Source organism: Pseudopipra pipra, chromosome 3 (assembly GCF_036250125.1).
Source record: "Pseudopipra pipra isolate bDixPip1 chromosome 3, bDixPip1.hap1, whole genome shotgun sequence".
In the NCBI taxonomy this organism is placed as follows: domain Eukaryota; kingdom Metazoa; phylum Chordata; class Aves; order Passeriformes; family Pipridae; genus Pseudopipra; species Pseudopipra pipra.
This window is the reverse complement of record NC_087551.1, coordinates 1,084,359-1,090,358: the sequence shown is the minus strand read 5'-3', so window position 1 is coordinate 1,090,358 and position 6,000 is coordinate 1,084,359. Positions and strand designations below refer to the sequence as shown.

Here is a 6,000-nt window from a genome sequence, read left to right as displayed (position 1 = left end):
TTAATGCCAGCTCTGTCTTGGAAACTGTCTGACCATAAGGTTTTGCAGGAGAAAAGAAACCAGGAGAGAGCTGAGGGAATGTGCTTCCAATGAATAAGGATTCGGTGGGTGCTGGAGGGATTCCTGTATGTTTTCCACTCCCCTTTTTCTTCCTGGAATCATCTTAAAATTATTCCTTTAACCAAGCACCCAAATTTGTGAGGAAATGATGCACAATAAATGCAGAGGGCAATGGTGGAATGGTGATGGAATCCTGGAATGTTTTGGGTTGGAAGGGACCTTAAAGCTCCTCCAGTGCCACTCCCTGGGCAGGGACACCTTCCACTGGCCCAGGTGGATCTGGAAGTGCTGGAGGTGTTCAGGGAATGCTGAGAGTTTCCCCCCCCCTCTGACCATCGGGTCATTGGAAAGACTAATTGTCCTCTTCCCACAGGGAAAAACCCTGGAGCAAGAGGTGCCCAAAAGCACTGGGGTTTGTGCCCAGCGAAAGCTGCGAGTGTCCAGCTTCCAACCCCCGCGGACCGTCCCCGGCGCGACTTGCCCGGAGCGCTGCCCTCGGCCGGGAGCGTCCGATCCCGCCGGGAATGCGGGAGCGGAGACTCGGCGGGACATCGGTGACTGGGAGCGGGAGGGGCGGGACTGGGACCGTAAAAGGGTGTGGGGCGGTGACCGGGGTGACTGAGAGCTCCGGGGGCGGGACGGTGTCCATACAAGGAGTTTGTGGGGCAGGACCAGGCCGTGTCCGTCCCGTCTCGCTGAGCGCGGCTCCTCCGGGCCGGGCGTTCTCATTGTTCTCGTCGCTGCCGCTGCTGTCGCTGTCAGTGCTGTCATGGATCGTCATTAATGTTCAATTATTCTTGTTTTCTCCCTTATTAAACTGTTCTGATCTCACCCCACGAGCTGCATTTTTGTCTCTGATCTCCCCCTGGAGGGGGGGTAAGCGAGCGGCTGCTGGTCCCGTGTTCCACCTGGGACACTTCTGGGGGCTCAGAACCAGATTGACTCACTCGGGCTCGCAAAGAGAGACCCGGAGCTGCGTTTTGGGGCCTCAGAGCCGGACTCGCTCGGTCAGTTTTTGGGCTGACAAAGACAGACCGAGTGCTGCATTTTGGGGGCTCAAAAATCGGGCTCAGAGCAAGACCAAATCCTGCATTTGGCAGTCTTGAAAGCGGGCTCATGTGGCCCATTTGGGCGCTGAGAAACAGCGACTGGGTGCTGCTTTCAGGGCTTGAGGCAGACACTGAGTCCTGCGTGTTTGGTCTCACCCAGGGAGACCAAGTGCTGCATTTTGGGGGCTCGAGAACCAGTGACTAAGTCCTGTGTCCTGGGCCCTTGAAAGCAGGGTCACTCAGCCAGCATTTGGGCTCCAAAAAAGGGACCAAGTGCTGCCTTTTGGGGGCTTAAGGCAGAGACCGAGTGCTGTGTGTTTGGGCTCAGAGATGGAGACCAAGTGCTCCAAACGGCTCTGATTTGGCCAAGGTCAGAAACAGACCCCACGTTGTGTTTTGGGGCTTCAAACCAGGGTCACCCGGAGGGCATTTGGGATCACAGAGAGCAGGTCCTGTGTTTTGGGATCCTGAAAGCAGGGTCAGCCAGTCAGTGACTGGGGTTCACAGAGACAGAGTGCTGCGTTCTGGGGGGTTGAAGTAAAGCCCAAATCCCGTGTTTTGGAGCTCCAATCGGGCTCCTTTGGGCAGCGGGAGCCTCTGTTTCTCAGCTCTAAGTCCTGCCCTCGGCACAGCCCAAACCCGGGCTCCCCCGGCCCCATTTCGAGCTCAGCACCAGCGACTCGGCGCCGCCTTTGGGGCCGGGGGCAGAGCCCCGGTGCCGAGTTTTGGGGATGCAACGGGACAGCCGGGGCGGTTTTGGGGCTCGGAGCAGAGCCCGAGTGCCGCGTTCGGGGGCTGGAAGCAGAGCCCAGCCCCGCCCGTCGGGCTCGGCCCGGGAGCGGCACCGGCCGGGCTGGGGGGACCCCGGTGCCGATGCCAGCCCCGATCCCGCCTCGCTCGTCCCGCCCCGCGCCCCGAGCGATGGTCCCGCAGCTCCCGGAGGAGCGGCCGCCGCAGGGGCGGGGACGGGGCGGGACCGGGCCGGGCGGGGCCAGCCCAGGTGAGCGGGGAGGGGCCCGCACAGGTGAGGGGGGCCCCAGGGCGGCTGCGCGGGGCGGGACCGAGGTGATTTGAGCCCCGGGAAGTGCTGCCGGCGCCATTTGCTCCCGGAGTGCGCGGGGAGGGCGGTGGGCAGCCTTGGGCTCCCAGCTCTCTGCCCGCTACCTCCCCTTCTTTCCTCGCTACCTCCCCTTCTTTCCCCGCTACCTCCCCTTCTTCCTCCGCTACCTCTCCTTTCCCCGCTACCTCTCCTTCTTCCCCCTCTACTTCTCCTTCTTCCCCCTGCTACTTCTCCTTCTTCCCCTCCAAACTCTCCTTCCCCCCACCTCTCCTTCTTCCCCCCCTCTACCTCTTCTTCCTCACCCCAAGCCTCTCTCCTTCCTCTCCCGCCCTGTCCCACTTTCTGCCCCCCGATCCGCTCTTCCCCTGCCCTCCCTCTCTCCCTGCTGACACCCCCTGAACCCTCCCAGCCCCTCCTTCCTCCCCTGTCCCTTCCCCGCTGTCCAGCCCGACCCCCCGCCTCTATTCCCCCTCTCTCCTTTCTCCGACCACCCTCCCTCTCCCCCACCACCCGCTCTCCCCTTTCCAACCCCCACCCGCTCCCCCGCGCACCCCGATCCCCTTCTATTCCTCCATCCTCCCTCCACCCCATCTGTCCCTCCAGACCCGGCTTCCCCCTCCCCTCCCCGCTCCCTCGTGCCCCCCGATCCCCCTCCCGACCTCTCCACTTACCCCCCTATCCCCCTCTCTCCTCTTCCTCCCCCATCCCTGCTCCGCTGCACACTCCGATCCCTCCGTCCCCCCTGTCCCCCGGGCCGTGTCCCCGCAGTAGCGGGTTTGGGGGCGCCGGTTTTAATAAAGCCGCTCAGGCCGGACCCGGCGCCCCCCCTGGATCCCCCCCACGGGGCCGGGCCCGCTCGGCGGGTCCCCCCAATCAGTTCACAAGCACCGCCCGACACCGCCGGGGCTCCGGCCCGTCCCGACATCACACGGGGGGCTCCGCGGGTGGGGGGACAACGGCTGCGGGTTCGATCTCGGGAATGGACCTCGGCGTCCATTCCCGGGACCGAACCCGGGAGCCGTTTGGGGCGGGGGGAGGCGGGGGGGCAGGGGATGAGGGCCCCCTCCGGAGGAGGGGGCTCGGGGAGGGGGGAGGAGGGCGGGGGCAGGGGGACCCCCCTCCGGAGGAGAGGGGTCCCGGGGTGGGAGGGGAGGAGGGGGGAGTTCCCCCCTCCGATCCCTCTCAGCCCGGGACTCCCTCCCCCGGGGGGCGGTCGGGGGGGGGGGGGGGTGGGGGGGCCCCCTCCGGAGGAGGGGGTCCCGGGGAGGGGGGGTTAGGGAGGGCCCCCCCGGGGGGGGGGGGTCCGGGGAGGGGGGGGGGGTTGGGGGGAGGGGGGAAATCCCCCCTCCCCTCAAACCCCCTCCTCTCCCCGGGCCCCTTCCTCCGGGTGGGGCTCCCCCCCGACCCCCCCTTCTCGGGACCCCCTCCTCCGGACAGGGGGGAGTGCGCTGCTATGAATTCTGATCACGCTGCAGAGTGACGTGACCCCTCCTGCTGCCTCCCCGCGCACTCCGGGAGCAAATGGCGCCGGCAGCACTTCCCGGGGCTCAAATCACCTCGGTCCCGCCCCGCGCAGCCGCCCTGGGGCCCCCCTCACCTGTGCGGGCCCCTCCCCGCTCACCTGGGCTGGCCCCGCCCGGCCCGGTCCCGCCCCGTCCCCGCCCCTGCGGCGGCCGCTCCTCCGGGAGCTGCGGGACCATCGCTCGGGGCGCGGGGCGGGACGAGCGAGGCGGGATCGGGGCTGGCATCGGCACCGGGGTCCCCCCAGCCCGGCCGGTGCCGCTCCCGGGCCGAGCCCGACGGGCGGGGCTGGGCTCTGCTTCCAGCCCCCGAACGCGGCACTCGGGCTCTGCTCCGAGCCCCAAAACCGCCCCGGCTGTCCCGTTGCATCCCCAAAACTCGGCACCGGGGCTCTGCCCCCGGCCCCAAAGGCGGCGCCGAGTCGCTGGTGCTGAGCTCGAAATGGGGCCGGGGGAGCCCGGGTTTGGGCTGTGCCGAGGGCAGGACTTAGAGCTGAGAAACAGAGGCTCCCGCTGCCCAAAGGAGCCCGATTGGAGCTCCAAAACACGGGATTTGGGCTTTACTTCAACCCCCCAGAACGCAGCACTCCGTCTCTGTGAAGCCCAATCGCTGGCTGGCTGACCCTGCTTTCAGGATCCCAAAACACAGGACCTGCTCTCTGTGATCCCAAATGCCCCCAGGGTGACCCTGGTTTGAAGCCCCAAAACACAACGTGGGGTCTGTTTCTGACCTTGGCCAAACCAGAGCCGTTTGGAGCACTTGGTCTCCATCTCTGAGCCCAAACACACAGCACTCGGTCTCTGCCTTAGGCCCCCAAAAGGCAGCACTTGGTCCCTTTTTTGGAGCCCAAATGCTGGCTGAGTGACCCTGCTTTCAAGGGCCCAGGACACAGGACTTAGTCACTGGTTCTCGAGCCCCCAAAATGCAGCACTTGGTCTCCCTGGGTGAGACCAAACACACAGGACTCAGTGTCTGCCTCAAGCCCTGAAAGCAGCACCCAGTCGCTGTTTCTCAGCGCCCAAATGGGCCACATGAGCCCGCTTTCAAGACTGCCAAATGCAGGATTTGGTCTTGCTCTGAGCCCGATTTTTGAGCCCCCAAAATGCAGCACTCGGTCTGTCTTTGTCAGCCCAAAAACTGACCGAGCGAGTCCGGCTCTGAGGCCCCAAAACGCAGCTCCGGGTCTCTCTTTGCGAGCCCGAGTGAGTCAATCTGGTTCTGAGCCCCCAGAAGTGTCCCAGGTGGAACACGGGACCAGCAGCCGCTCGCTTACCCCCCCTCCAGGGGGAGATCAGAGACAAAAATGCAGCTCGTGGGGTGAGATCAGAACAGTTTAATAAGGGAGAAAACAAGAATAATTGAACATTAATGACGATCCATGACAGCACTGACAGCGACAGCAGCGGCAGCGACGAGAACAATGAGAACGCCCGGCCCGGAGGAGCCGCGCTCAGCGAGACGGGACGGACACGGCCTGGTCCTGCCCCACACGCTCCTTGTATGGACACCGTCCCGCCCCACACACTCCTTTTATGGATGTTATCCCGCCCCAGCACTGCTTGTATGGGCATCGCACCGCCCCATATGCTCCTTTTATGGGCATCACCACGCCCCACACACTCCCTGTAGGGTTATCGTCCCGCCCCCACACTCCTTTTATGGACTTACTCCGCCCCACACAACCATGTATAGGTGTCGCCCCGCCCCAAAAGTTACTTTTATGGACATCGCCCCGCCCTACACGATCCTTTTATGGGCATCGCCCCACCCCACAGGTTCCTTTTATGGGTATCGCCCCTCCCCATAGGCTCCTTTTATGGACTCGCCCCGCCCTACAATCGCCTTTTATGGACACAGCCCCGCCCCACACTCCTTCTATGGGCACCGTCCCGCCCCCGGAGCTCTCGGTCATCCCGGTCACCGCCCCACACCCTTTTACGGTCCCCGTCCCGCCCCTCCCGCTCCCAGTCACCGATGTCCCGCCCAGTCTCCGCTCCCGCATTCCCGGCGGGATCGGACGCTCCCGGCCGAGGGCAGCGCTCCGGGCAAGTCGCGCCAGGGACAGTCGGCAGGGGTTAGAAGCTGGACACTCGCAGCTTTCACTCCAGGGTTTTTCCCTGTGGGAAGAGGACAATTAGTCTTTCCAATGACCCGATGGTCAGAGGGGGGGGAAAAACTCTCAGCATTCCCTGAACACCTCCAGCACTTCCAGATCCACCTGGGCCAGTGGAAGGTGTCCCTGCCCAGGGAGTGGCACTGGAGGAGCTTTAAGGTCCCTTCCAACTCAAACCACTCCAGGATTCCATCACC

At 64.4% G+C, this 6,000-nt stretch overlaps 1 long non-coding RNA gene across 2 annotated transcripts in view; it reads left to right on the top strand.

Annotated features, from left to right (window-relative positions):
• LOC135412338 (uncharacterized) overlaps window positions 1-689 on the top strand; it is a 4,368-nt gene extending 3,679 nt beyond the window's left edge. Inside the window, exon 4 of one of the 2 annotated variants that reach the window (XR_010429593.1) lies at window positions 434-689. This is a non-coding gene — a long non-coding RNA (uncharacterized LOC135412338). The remainder of the gene's footprint in view (window positions 1-433) is intronic. The other variant, XR_010429594.1, reaches the window with a different exon arrangement.
• The last annotated feature ends 5,311 nt before the right edge of the window (window positions 690-6,000 follow it).